Below are 14,585 nucleotides of genomic sequence, written 5' to 3'. Positions count from 1 at the left end.
CAGAGAGACTAGTTAGGAGATTAGAACCATCATTCAAATGAGAGATTATGGTGGATGCTATATCCATTTTCCCTAGGGCTGCCATAATAAGGTACCATAAACTAGGGTGTCTTCTTACAACAGAAATGTATTATCTCAATTCTGGAGTTCACAGGTGTTTGTAGGACCACACTCCCTCTGAAACCTATAGGGGAAAGATTTTTCCTTGCCTTTTCCAGTTTCTGATGGATTGCCTGCAGTCCTTGGTATTCCTCCACTTGTAGATGTATCACCTGATACTCCTCCATCTTCACATGACTATCTTTTGTCTGTGTGTGTTTCTGTCTCCCAATTTCCCCTTCTATAAGATCAACAGTCATATTGTTTAGAGTCCACATGAATAATCTAATTTTAACTTATTTCTACAAAGACCCTATTTCCAAATAAGGTCATATCTAAGACACTAGGGGTTAAGACTTTGATATACCTTTTTGGGGGAATATAGTTCAACTCTTAAGAATTATAGATATCAAATACTAGGTGTATTTTGATGGTAAAGCAAACAATATTCTCTAACAGACTATTTTTGGGAGGTGAACAAGGGAAATGTGAAGATTTCAGCATGAGAAACAAAAGAGTTGTTGTAATCAAATGAGATTGGAAAGGCTTTGGGTAGAATAAATTTAGAGGAAGTATCAGAAGTTCAATTTCAAACATGTTGAGTTTAGAATATCTGATAGCTTCTAATTGTAGATGTAAAGTAGACAGATACCAAAATCATCAAATGAGAGAAAGTGAGAATGGGGAAGGAAATGCTGGAATTTGAAAATATATATATATGATATTTGTTTTGAACCTAAAAACAATTTTAAGATAGTTATTATTAATACTTCACTTTATAACCTGAAAAAGTAGACCTGAAAAGAAAATGAAAGCTATTGAGAAAATTGCTGAACATTTTAGAAAACACTAATTTGGAATTGAAAATACCAATTTTAATTGAAAAAAAAATAAAAACTTTGAGTTAAAGTTCACAATCGCTTTCAAAATTTGAGAACATAACTACTGAAACTCACTATGTCAGAGACTGCGATAGAAGCCAGTACTGTCACCATTTGTAATGGATGGCTCCTTAGAGTTCTGGCACACTATCTTTGCTACAGACTGCCATCATAGTGGATTAGCTTTTCAGTTTCTTTCCAGCTCTTTTTCCCTTCTACATATACAACCTGTCTGTGTCTACTTCATTTCTACCAAGCCAGAGTAAATAAGCTGAGAGAGAGGAAGAGGGAAAATTGACAGGGGATACATTCCTGATCAACATTTGTTATGTATTCTCTAATAGTTTATACATGTCAAAGGATGAACAGAATTTGTAAACTCTCAAAACAAAAATCCCATCTTGATTTGGATGAAGTCGAAAGGAATTTAACCTTTAGAAAATTATACTTGGATCTAACTTTTGAATATCTGTGTCATACTAAAGTATCTTTCCAACAAAGGTCTAGAGTTTTCCATATTTACTATAATTCTTTAATTTTTCTGTAATGAATTAATTACAAATTTGGAAAAATTACAGATAAAATATAATGTATATAATTAACTCTATTCTTAAACATTTTGAATATCCTAGTACAGGCTTCCTCAACCTCAGAAATATTAACATTTGGGCCACATAATTCTTTGTTGTGAGAGGCTGCCCCCTTTAGCACTCTCAAGTTGGGACAACAAAAATGTCTCCAAATATCACCAAAAATGCTCCCAGCTTGGAATCACTCATCTAATAGAAAGGCAAACTCTTTCTTCTTTCTTTCTTTCTTTCTTTCTTTCTTTCTTTCTTTCTTTCTTTCTTTCTTTCTTTCTTTCTTTCTTTTTTTTCTTTCTTTCTTTCTCTCTTTCTCTCTTTCTCTCTTTCTTTCTTCTTTCTCTTGCTTTGTCTTTCAGTTGCATTTAAACCGAGTTAGGAACGACTATTTTACACTCTTACTCTCCTCTGTAACTTCATACATTGTACTGATTAACTTTTGGAAGTCTTTTCAAAATTACACAAAATTTGGGCAGCCTGGGTGGCTCAGTGGTTTAGCGCCACCTTCAGCCCAGGGCGTGGTCCTGGAGACCCGGTATGGAGTCCCACATCCGGCTCCCTTCATGGAGCCTGCTTCTCCCTCTGCCTCTGTCTCTGCCTCTCTCTCTCTCTCTCTTTCTGTGTCTCTCGTGAATAAATAAATAAAATCTTTTTTAAAAATTACACAAAATTAAAGATCTTGTAAGAATTAGTCTTTCTGACTTCTTATTAACCATAATTCCCTATTAGCTCTTTCATACTTATCAGTGCAATGATAATTGATGTCTATAATAAACCCAAAGCCCTGTGAAATCTCAAGTGTCTTTTGAACATCCAAAAGAAAATTAAGTTTCATTAAGTATGGTTTTAAGGTTAAATGTATTTTATTCTATTCAAGTTCTTTAAACACTGGGGTTGTGTACATATAACTTCTTCCTTTCTTTGACCAGGGCTTACTGCAGAGGCAATACTATTAAGTCACTTTCAGCTGACCAAATTATTTAATAACATTAAATTATCAGCTCAAGTTAGACTGCAATTGCTATATGTTGTTTGTTTCTTAATTTCTCATACCATACTATAGAAGACATTTTCAAAGCCCAGACCACATACATTCCTGTGTTATCTTCTTGAGGAATTAATTCTGAGTTAGGAAACACTGGGTCTTTGGCTTTGAAAAGATTTTACAGAAGAATTATATCTGGTAGCACAAAGCTAAACCGCATACCTCTAAATGGAACTCCAGGCTTCATGTAGGCTTTCTCAGTTCCATGATGGAGCTCTCAGAAATCCCTAAGAAACACAAGTAATTTGGCTGGCACTTGTCAGAAGATGAGTTATCATCATCTCAAATGCCTGCTACTCCTAAATTATACCAGAAATGTACCAGGAAGAGAACAGCAAACTCATTACGGTGATTAAAAAAATAAAATACCAATTTGTGCAGGAGAAATAAAAAGTAAATATTATGATAGGTAAATTATGGATACTTATATTTTCTTAGTAAAAAATGAATCAAAATAAATTCAAATAATTACCATTAGATAAGTCCTGTATCAGATTTTTATGTCATTCCTGATAGTAATTATGAGGACCGATTTGTTCTGAGCATTTCTAAAATATGTATCTAATGAGATAGAAAATGATGGAAAGAGGGTTTGGAATATTATGTTAGATAAAATGGTGAAGGAGAGATTTAAGGTGTGACTTTTGAATGAAGTGAGTTAGGTACCCATGAGAAATTCTGAAAATCTGAAGATCTGTTTCCTCAGGCAGTGGTATCAGGAAGTGAAAGGCATTAGGCAAGATGGAGCCTGGTCAGTATGGATAGAGCAAATGAGTGAATGAATGAGGAAACCAATTTTAAAACCCCTAACGATTGGAATAAACATTTTTCTTTTGTGTATTTGAATTACTATCTGGTAATTCCTTGCTCAAATATAACTTTTTTCCCTTCTTCTTCCTTTGTGCTGTTAATGCCATATAAATTACATCTAAAGATCAATTAAACTTATCAATTAAGTTTAATAGTTTATTTTTTAATAATGTAATTTTATAGATACTAATTTTTGCAATTAAAAAACTTCTGAGAAAAATGGAGAACAAAATATACATTTATAATTGATTTTATAATTATAATTATATTTATTGGCATTGTTTCATCATGTGGATTTGAATTATTGGCTGGTATTACTTTTATTCTACTTGAAGAAAATCCTTTAGTATTTCTTGTAAAGCAGGCCTGCTAGTAACAAATTCTCTCAGTCTTTGTTTATCTGGTTATATAATTATTTTGCTTTCATTTTTGAAAGATATGAACTTTTAAAGTTCATTTTTGCTTTCATTTTTGGTGAAATCTTGGTTGATAATTGTTTTTTATTTTATTTTGTTTTCTTTCATTTCAAATGCCATCCTGACCACTGCTTCCTGGACTCTATTTTTTATGAGAATTCAGTTGTTAATCTTAATAGAGTTCTCTTATGCACAATGAGTTCTCTTGATGTTTCAGGATTTTCTCTTTGTCTTTATCTTTCAACCGTTTGTGATGTGTCTAGGTGTGAAACTTCATTATCTTTTTTTTTTCTTTGAAACTTCATTATCTTTCTGGAGTTTCGTAAAGCTTCATAGATGTGTAAAGTGTTGTTGTTGTTTTTTTAATCTAAGTCAGAAGGTTTTTGGTCATTTCCTTGAGTATTTCTTCTGCCTCCTACTTTCCTTGCATTTTAGAACTATCATCATATATATATAGTTCTAAAATGCAAGGAAAGTGTGTATATATATATATATATATCAGTTTGGTTTTTGTCCCACAGATCTCTGTGGCTCTGCTCATTTTATTTCTTTTTACTTTTGTATATTAGATTGGAATACCTCTATTAATCTATCTTCAAGTTCACTGATCATTGTGATCAAATGTATTATTGAATCCTTCTTATAAGTCTTTCATTATGTATTTTCAAATCAATAATTTCTATTTGCTTCTTTTTTCATGATTTTTATCTCTTTGTTGATATTATTTATTGCTGGATTGTTATTGTACTGTCTTTTCATTCTGTAAGTGATAGCGTCTTTTAGTGTCTTGAACATATTTATAACTGATTTGAAGTGTTTGCCTACTAAGTCCAACATCTAGACACCTTCAAAGCCAATTTTTATTGTCCATATTTTTCTACTAGATGGGTTATACATACTTTCAGATATATATTTCATGATTTTTGAGACGCTTTACATGATACATTGTTGCAACTTTGAATTATGATCCTTATTCCCCCAGAGTTGGTTGTCTTTGCTACCTTATGCTTCTTTGTTTAGCAACTTAAGTTTACAAATTCTGTGAGATCTGTTTTCTCCATAGTGTGGCAGCCTCTGATATCATTGCTCAGGTTTATTTCTAAGAAACAAAAACAAAAAATACGTGGTTTCCTAAGTCACCACAGCTTAGTGTTCAGACAGTATTTGGTCAGAAGCATGCTTAAGTTCCCTGAGTCAATAAGGCATCCATGCATTGTGTCTGTAGATCTACATGTACCTTGTGTGTACTTCTAAAGTTCAAAGTGTTTAAAGTCTGGCATGATTTCAGAAAGGGTCTAGGGGCTTTTCCAATTGCTCCTGCATGGGCATAGTTTTACATAGGCACACAGGCTTCCATACCACCAGGCAGGGAGTATAATCTAAGCAGGATCCTTCTGTCTATCTCTGTCTCAAGCACGTCTTGTTAAATTTCTGGTCAGTCAGCTGTTTGTTTTTCTTCCTCCTGTGGAGATGTTTGTCTTTCTACGGCTAGTGGCTACTGTGATCACTGTGGTTTTTGGCACCACTCTTGGGAACAATTTTTCCCATTGTATGCTGCAAATAAAGTCAAGTCCCTCCAGCAAGGACACTTAGGTGACTCTTTTCACAGCCTGTCATGCCTACCATGGACAGAATCTCTACAACAATTTACACTTATCAAAGAGATAGGATTTACTGGTCCTCACAGGGTGCTCTGGTGGTACCTGGAATGGAAGTTCTATACCTTGGAGTGAGGAGAGAGTATGGTAGCTGCAGGTAGGTCCTCACAGGTCATCCTACCAGTCTAGTATAGAGTTTTCTGGAACATCAAGCTGAGGAGTGGGGAATGTGGCAGTCTTGTTGTAAATAGTGCAGACTTCCCCTGTGGATTTTCTTAAATAAATGCTTACAATTTTGAAATAGACTTTTTGTTCAATTTTCAGAGACTAAATTTTTTTAATATATTTTTTCAGTTTTATCTCTTTTTCCATAAAGAATCTATCAAGTTCCTTATACAGCCATTCAGAAAAACTTTGATCTATTTTAATGTAGGTCCATTTAAAGTATGTAAAAGCAAAGTGGCAGAATGGATTTGGTAACTATCAGGTCCCTTTAAATCCTTACCTATGTATAATTCTCTGAAACATAATACACACAGAAAGATTCTTTCACCTCTTACCTTTATGGATTATAACTTCTTTTGCTGACCTCAATTATTTTTTCCATCAAAGAAAGTAACCATATAAATGGACTAAGTTTTCTTTGGGTTAGTGATTTACTAAAATTCACCACAGAGTTAGTTTTATCTTGGAATTTAAATAAATATGAACATGTGAAAATGCTTACCCCCCCCATGTCTATACCTAAATTTCCCTCTATCAAAACATTTTTATAGTATTTAGTTATGCAATACAGTTTTCTTTAATTTTTTCTTTAATTTTTCTGGTAAAATCAACTCCAATCATGCAAATAATCAAATTCTAAGAGTTAAGAGAAAACTGTCAAAATTTTGTGCCTCAGACCAGACAGCACCTTTAAGGAGAGTGTTTCCTCTTATGTTAGATTTTTTATTGTTAATACTCTTTCTTCAGTCCTGAACCTCTTCTATAATTTCACTGTTCTCCTATTCTATGTGTAGATTATCTAAAATATCGCTTTCAGGTTCCCATAATTTGTCAGCCATTACATATTGATAAGTGTGGCATGATGCACAAGAATTTCTGTGATAGCACTAATTAACAAGTTTTTAAAATTAAAGTGCCTACCAAACACTGATGATTTAAAAAGAATTTTAAAAGGCAATCTAAAACAATATATAATAAAGCAAATTAACAACTAAATACTTTTGAAGTTCAATTTATGGGCAGGTTAAACAAAAATGTTTGAGTTGAAAATAATTAGGGGGGCATGTGCTGTTTAATATAGAACTCTGTGCTTGGAGTACTATGATAATATGGCTAACCTTAAGAAAAAAAAAAAAAAAGCAGCTCATTATTTGGCAGACAGCCAGAGGAATATTGGCATATATAAGTAGTCTCTGAAAAGTATACAAGATGTAGGAATTAATTATCCTAAACTAGTTAATTGTTTCTTTTTACTCAGGGCATGAACCTATCTTTGATAACTGTTATTAATTAATTTCAGGGGAAAAATCCATACTGGTGATCTCAAGAAATCGTCCTTGAATACATTGTGGTAACAATAACAACCAAAAAAACCACAAAAAACAAACAAACAAACAAAAATGAAACACTTTCTTCTGTTATTCCAAAAGGAGAAAGGGGTCATATTAACCTAGCTTGTTACCTAGGAATCAGAATTTAAAATAGTGACCATGTACAGTTAAAAAAAAATGATATCAGAGTATTTTCTTTTAACCTGGGTTACAAGTGTGCTCAAATACACACTATGAAAGGACTGTATGTCATTAGCAATATAGTTAGTCCTAACATACAATTATCTAAAAATAAGACTGGCTGGGGTTCACCAGAGCTGATCTTTCAGGGCCCTGGAAGAGTCTTCACTTAAAATTGCTTAAAAAACAAACAGACAAACAGACAAACAAACAGAAATACCTTTATAATATTGAATCTGCATTTTTCTTTTAAGTGGGCCAATTTCTATGTCCTCTTCTTGCTCTACACTAATTTAAGCCAGGATGTATATTTTCTTGTACTAGTGTCCTTATAATTGATTGAAGACAGTTATCACATTGGGACTCTTCAGCATCTCAAATGTAAAATCTTAAATTTTATTTGTATTCAAGTCTAGTTAAAGGTGGCTGACATTCTTCTGTGTTCTCCATGAACACCTAGTTTTAATTCCTCATTGTGGAATTGTGCTGGACTGCAGTTCTGTTCTATCTCCATGGGTGCATTACTTGGTCGTCACACCATATTCTCTATGACCCATAGATTCAATGTTTTGTCAGGATCTGCTCTGGATTGTAAAGCTGAGGAATTTTTATTTTTGTTTTCCTTTTCATCTTCATGAAATTTTGGTTGAGCTAATACATTCTAAGTTTTTTTTTTTTTTTTTAACTGCATGTAAAGCATTCACTGGAAGATATACAGAACCCTTTGATTTTTTTTTTAATTTATTCATGAGAGACACACACACACAGAGAGGCAGAGGCATAGACAGAGGGAGAATAAGCTCCATGAAGGAAGCCTGATGTAGGACTCGATCCCAGGACTACAGGATCACACCCTAAGCCAAAGGCAAAGGCTTAACTGCTTGAGCCACCCAGGCATCCCCACTGTGATTTTTTTAATTGAGACCTTGCTCTCCAGAGTCCAGTATTTTAATGCCTCCATCATTCCATGACTTGATGTGTGGGCAAGACTTTCTAGAATTCAAAGGTATATCTTGTTTAAATTTTATTTTGAAAATAAAGTCCAAAATTAATTAGACAATGTATTGTGGGAGATCAAGAGCTAGATGTGTTCCTGTTACTAGTAAAGAATTTGTGATTTATTGTTTCTTGAATTTATTCTTCTTGAAATATGTTACTAATAGGACAACTAGCTTGATCTAATACCTTCCCACCTTTTGCTTATTCAAACAGCATGAAAACATTGTCTCCAGTATCTAGCATAGAATTTAGTCTAGAATAATATTTCATAAATATCTGTGTAAAAAAGTGTATACTTAAGCAACACTAATACATTCATATATATGTATTATGTTTTTATATATTAATATATTATATTCTATATATTTAAATATAAATATACTTGTATATTATATATAATTTATATATTTATTATATATATTATATTTTTTATATTATTTTTTACAAAGAGAAAAACTGTGAATGACATGTATCTAAGCTTCCTTTTCCCCCTGGAAATTCATATCACCCATCACCTATCTTCCTCCTTTCTGGCAGCCACCAGTTTGTTTTCTGTTTTTATGAGTCTGTTTCTTTTTTCTTTTTTTTTTTTTATGTTTTATTTATTTATTCATGAGAGACACAGAGAGAGGCAGAGACATAGGCAGAGGGAGAAGCAGGATCCCTGGGGGGAGCCCAATAGAGGACTCGATCCTAGGACCCCAGGATCACAACCTGGGCCAAAAGCAGACTCTCAACCACTGAGCTACCCAGGAGCCCCTTATGAGTCTGTTTCTATTGTTGTTTGTTCGTTTGATTTTTTTTTAATTACACATATAAGTGAAATCATATAGCATTTGTCTTTGTCTGACCTATTTCACTTAGCATAATACCCTCTAGGTCCATCCATGCTGTCATGAATGGCAAGATTTCATTACGTTTTTATGAATAAGTAATATTCCATATATGTGTATGTATGTATGCATACACATACCACATCTCACATTTCTTTATCCATTTATCTATCTATGGACATTCCATATCTTGGCTATTGTAAATAGTACTGCAATAAACATAGGGTGCATATATCTTTTAGAATTAGTGTTTTTGTTTTCCTTTAAGTAAATACCCAGCAGTGCAATTACTGGATGGCATGCTATTTTAATGTTTAATGTTATGAAGTTGCTGCATACCATTTTCCATAGTGGTTACATCAATTTACATTGTCGCCAACAGTGCACAAACATTTTGTTTTTGTTTTTATTTTTGTATCTCCACATCCTTGCCCATACTTATTTCTTGTCTTTATGATACTAGCAATCTGAATAGTGTGAGGTGATATCTCACTGTGTTTTTTTTACTTTTCCCTGATGTTGTCTTTTTGGAAAAATATTCAGATCTTCTACCCATTTTTAATTGCATTATTAGATTTTGGTGTTGAGTTGTATGAATTCTTTATATGTTTTGGATATTAATCACTTATTGGACTTACCGTTTGCAATATCTTCCACATTCAGAAGGTTGCTTTATAATTTTGTTGACAGTTTTCTTTGCTGTGCAAATATAATAGATAAACTTTAAGGGAAATTTAGGAATATTGGTGGTTCCAGCACACAGAAACTTAAGTAAAGTTGATAGAACTTTTCTGACTCTTGAAACATATCTCTAAAAGCAAGAGTTTGATATAAACCTAGGGAATGACCATAAAACATATTGTCCTACTACTGATATAACAAGAAAATATTCTTTTTTTTTTAACAAGAAGATATTCAAAACTACTTTTACATTATATTAAACATGCTGTTTTGTTCCCATTGAGATTATATTCTCTTTATCACCCAAATTTGCAGTTTGAAATCTTGGTCAATTCTTTTTATTCATTATATATATTTACTAGGATATCAAATTCTGTATATCGCTGAATTTTTTATTCTTATTGCTACCAAACTTAACAAAACAGGATTCCTAACTCAAGCCTTATTTCTAGATATAATGCACATATTCTTTAAATGCTCTTTTCTTTCTAAAAACACCCATTCACTTAATATTTCCAACCCATTAATTATTCTCTGTTACAAACATAAGTCTAAAATTCTCTACCTAGCTTCCAATGGTAGAGTAATTGGATCCCATACTACCATTTCAGCCTTGTCTAACAGACATTTCTACTTTATCAGATTATTTTCCTTTCTCTATCACTCCTACGGACATAACTCATTTTTATCCTTGCAAAAATAAAATTTTATCAATGCAAAAGTTAAAGATTCAAGTTAAAATATAAATTTCTGTTTCCCATGGAAGTTTTAATGACTGACCCTTTATTAATAATTTTCTTCTTTGAAAGCCTATAGCATTTTTAGTACTATCATAAAGTTTAGTCCTTGACTATGTATATTATTTTGCATTAATTCTTTATCGTCTGTTATATTAATTTTACTACCCAGTTTAGAGAGCCAACTAAAGGGAATTTTTAATTATCAGTAGCTAGTTAGCTGTCTTAAAGCTTATGGTGTCATTAGTATAGATTCGATTTGTTGAATAGCTATCAATTCTTCTATTTAGAGAGTTCATGTCTTAAAGTTCTTTCAATCACTTGACTATCATAAGAGGTCTAAACAATTTAATATTATATTTTGAGGCTATTCAGTTGCATTTGGATGTTCATTTCCTATTAAAATAATGCACTTAATTATTGGATCTAACAAATAAGAGAGGGTTGTTACCTTTATTCTGTTGTTTCCAAGAATCTTTTGTGGGTAAGTAGGAAAGTTTGAATGAAGAATTATAAAACAGTGATGCTCCTATTTATGCAATACCATTTGATGGAGAAGTTTGAATGGAAAAGTGGGTCTTCATAGGCAGGGTAATATTGTGAAAGTGTGTTAATGGTATTACATTCTCTCTGCCTTAAGAACATACTTGACTGACATTTATCTGCTCTTCTCCAATGATGCATGGCTTGTTCATTGTGTTGGGCAGAGTTAGCTGCCAGACATTTTGACTGGGGAATCAATCTAAGGCTCTTTATCTCTTATTTGCATTTTTCCTTTCAATATCTTTTACTTATTTTTGTAGAACAATTAACACAATTATTCATAATAAATTTGGGACTATCTTAAATGTAATTTTAACCTCCATGTGTTTGAATTTCTTCCAAATTTCTTCTTGTAATTGAGATCTAGTTTCAAAGCATTATGGTCTGAAAATATGCAGGGGAAAACCCCAATACTTTGGGATCAGTTAAGACCTGATTTGTGACCCAGTATGTGGTCTATTCCGGAGAAAGTTCCATGAGCACTTGAGAAGAATGTGTATTCAGTTGCATTTGGATGTAAAGTTCTGTAGATATCTGTGAAATCCATCTGGTCCAGTGTATCATTTAAAGCTCTTGTTTCTTTGGAGATGTTGTGCTTAGAATATCGGTCATTTACAGAAAGTGCCGTGTTGCAGTCTCCCAGTATTAGTGCATTATTATCTAAGGATGTCTTTACTTTGGTTATTAATTGCTTGATATACTTGGCATCTCCCACATTAGGGGCATAACTATTCATGAATGTTAGGTCCTCTTGTTGGATAGATCCTTTATGATATAGTGCTCCTCTTCATCTCTTACTATACAGTCTTTGGGATAAACTTTAATTTATCTGATATGAGGATTGCTACCCCTGCTTTCTCTTGAGGACCATTTGAATGGTAAATGGTTCTCTGAACTTTTATTTTCAGGCGGTAGGTTTCCTTAAGCCTAAAATGAGTCTCTTGTAGACAGCATAGATGGATCTTGCTTTTTTATCCAGTCTGAAGCCCTGTGCCTTTTGATGGAATCATTAAGCCCATTCACGTTCAGAGTGACTATTGAAAGATATGAATTTAGTGTCATCATAATACTTATTCAGTCCTTGTTTTTGTGGCTTATTTCTTTGGGCTTCCTCTTTCTTTTACAGGGTCCCCCTTAATATTTCTTGCAGAGCTGGTTTGGTGGTCACATATTCTTTCAGTTTCTGCCTATCTTGGAAGCTCTTTATCTCTCCTTCTGTTCTGAATGAGAGCCTTGCTGGATAAAGTATTTTTGGCTGCAGGTTCTTCTCATTTAGGACCCTGAATATATCCTGCCAGACCTTTCTGGCCTGCCAGGTCTCTGTGGAGAGTTCTGCTGTTAATCTAATATTTCTTCCCATATAAGTTAGGGATCTCTTGTCTCTTGCTGATTTAAGCATTTTTTCTTTATCTTTGGAATTTGCAAGTTTCACTATTAAATGTCAGAGGTGAACAGTTTTTATTGATTTTAGGGGGGGAATCTCTCTATGTCCTGGATCTGAATGCCTGTTTCCCTCCCCAAGTTAGGGAAGTTCTCAGCTATGATTTGTTCAAATACACTTTCTGGTCCTCTGTCCTTTCGATGCCCTCTGGAACCCCAATTAAACATAGATTTTTCCTTCTGAGGTTGTCATTTATTTCCCTTAACCTTTCCTCATGATCTTTTAATTGTTTTTTCTCTTTTTTCCTCAGCTTCCTTCCTTGCCATCAACTTGTCTTCTATGTCAGTCACTCGTTCTTCTACCTCATTAACCCTCATCGTTGGAACCTCCACTTTGGATTGCATCTCATTTAATTTTTAATTTTGGCCTGATTAGATCTAAATTCTGCAGTCATGAGGTCTGTTGAATCCTTTATGTTTTTTTCCAGAGCCACCAGTGGCTTTATAATTGTGCTTCTGAATTGGCTTTCTAACATCGAATTGTAATCCAAATTCTATAACTCTGTGGGAGAGAGTACTATTTCTGATTCTTTCTTTGTTGGTGAGTTCTTTCTAGTCATTTTGCTCAGTGCAGAGTGACTAAAAACAAGTTGTACTGGAAAAAAGAAGGAAAAAAAGAGAAAAAAGAGGGAAAAAGCAAACAAAAACGAAAAACAAGGAGGGGTATCCTCTAGTTCTATATACTGTAAATACTTCGACTTCCCCTGGAGCTTCCAGCACTGCTTAGTCCAGAACTTGCTCTTCCCCTGTCCTTCCCCTGCTGTGCTGATTCTCAGGTGTGTGCACCTGGGGGAGCTGCCCTGCCCCCTGCCAGGTGCATGGCTCAGTCGGAGCTATTTATCCTGTGAGGCCCCTGTTCCCAGGCACCCCCATCCTCTCAGGCACAGGATGACACCAGGAGGAACAACCCCACTGGCGGCGGCCAGCTCCCCAGCCCTGGAGTCAGCTCCCGCAGGAACTACCGCAGCTCCCTGTCCACACTGGCCTGGATGCTCCGGGCGGGGGGCGCTGACCTGCACAGCTCGGGGGCGCCCGGCGGCAGGGGCGTCCTCGCTGTCCTGTGCCCCCCGCCTCCGCCTGTCCCGGGGGGAGGGCAGGATCCTGGGCTGCGCCCCCCGGCGCCCTGGGATCCAGGGCCTTTGAGGCTGGAATCGCGCTCTGGGCCGCGGCTCCCGAAGGCCCAGGGCGCACCCCCTCCGCGGACCACGGCCTGAGCTGCTCCCGAGGCCCCGCCGCCCCGCTCCAGCCCTCCACGGCGCTCGGCCCGCAGGCTGGGGCGCATCTCCCCCGGGCGCACCCCCTCTGTTAGTGACCCCGGGAACCTGGGGGCTCCACTGCCCCTCCCGGGATCCTGCCCGAGTTTCCTGCCAGCACCTTTCCCTCTGGGAAGATTTTTAAAGTTCCTGCTTCTCCGGGCCTGGGCTTTCCTGTCCTGGAGGCTCTTGCGGACCGGCTTTAGCCCGGCTGCTCTCAGGGCCCCCACCCCACTGGATTCTTTTTTATTTATTTATTTTAGAATCTTCCTACCTTGTTAGAATTCATGAACTCTTCTCTCTGTAGCATTCCAGCTGTTCTCTCCTTAAATCTCAGCACTAATTCGTAGGTTTTCAGGATGATTTGAAAGTTATCTAGGTATGCTTGTGGGGACAGGTGACTTGGGGACCCCACTCTTCTGCCATCTTACCCCGCCCCCAAATGTAATTTTAAACTACATATTTTCAGATTTTCTATTCTAGTGCCATCATTCCTCTCAAGAAACAAATAGAAGGGTGAAGGTGGATCCTACTTTTTAATTCACCATTTTTATTATATCTTTGAAAAGGAAAAAAAAATAGGATTTCTCAGTGTGAGTTTAATTAAAGTAAATGGGGAGTTTAAAAAATGGAAATATCATGTTGCTTCTTAATTGTGTTCTTGACTTAACATATAATGATTCTTTCCAACTCACTCCATATAATACCATCGGCATTGTTTACATCTATTTTAATACAAGTTCATTAAGGAAAAAAATCCTTTTTCACTGTTTATTTCAGAATTAAACCCATAATCTCTGGGTGAAAATCACCTGTGTGCTATTCTTTAGGATTTTATTGGTCTCTGCTTTGAGCCATTAAGAAATAAAGTGATTGAACCACACTGTTTCATTCAACTTGAGATCAGTATATATTAGTCTTGCATTGAAG

General features: G+C 35.3%; 1 long non-coding RNA gene across 3 annotated transcripts; it reads right to left on the bottom strand.

Moving 5' to 3' along the window:
* Nucleotides 1-208: 208 nt before the first annotated feature.
* LOC111095561 lies at nt 209-13,900 on the bottom strand. 3 transcript variants are annotated; one of them, XR_005358286.1, is made up of 4 exons: nt 13,777-13,885; nt 9,640-9,700; nt 2,772-2,836; nt 209-340 (listed from the first exon to the last, which is right to left on the bottom strand). It is a non-coding gene; the product is annotated as an uncharacterized LOC111095561 (long non-coding RNA). The 3 variants fall into 3 exon arrangements; XR_005358285.1 differs by lacking the exon at nt 9,640-9,700 and having other exon boundaries at nt 13,777-13,900; XR_005358287.1 differs by lacking the exons at nt 9,640-9,700; nt 13,777-13,885 and adding an exon at nt 7,390-7,652.
* Nucleotides 13,901-14,585: the final 685 nt, after the last annotated feature.

Source organism: Canis lupus, chromosome 4, assembly GCF_011100685.1.
Source record: "Canis lupus familiaris isolate Mischka breed German Shepherd chromosome 4, alternate assembly UU_Cfam_GSD_1.0, whole genome shotgun sequence".
NCBI classification, from domain to species: domain Eukaryota; kingdom Metazoa; phylum Chordata; class Mammalia; order Carnivora; family Canidae; genus Canis; species Canis lupus.
This window is presented reverse-complemented; position numbering and strand designations above follow the sequence as displayed.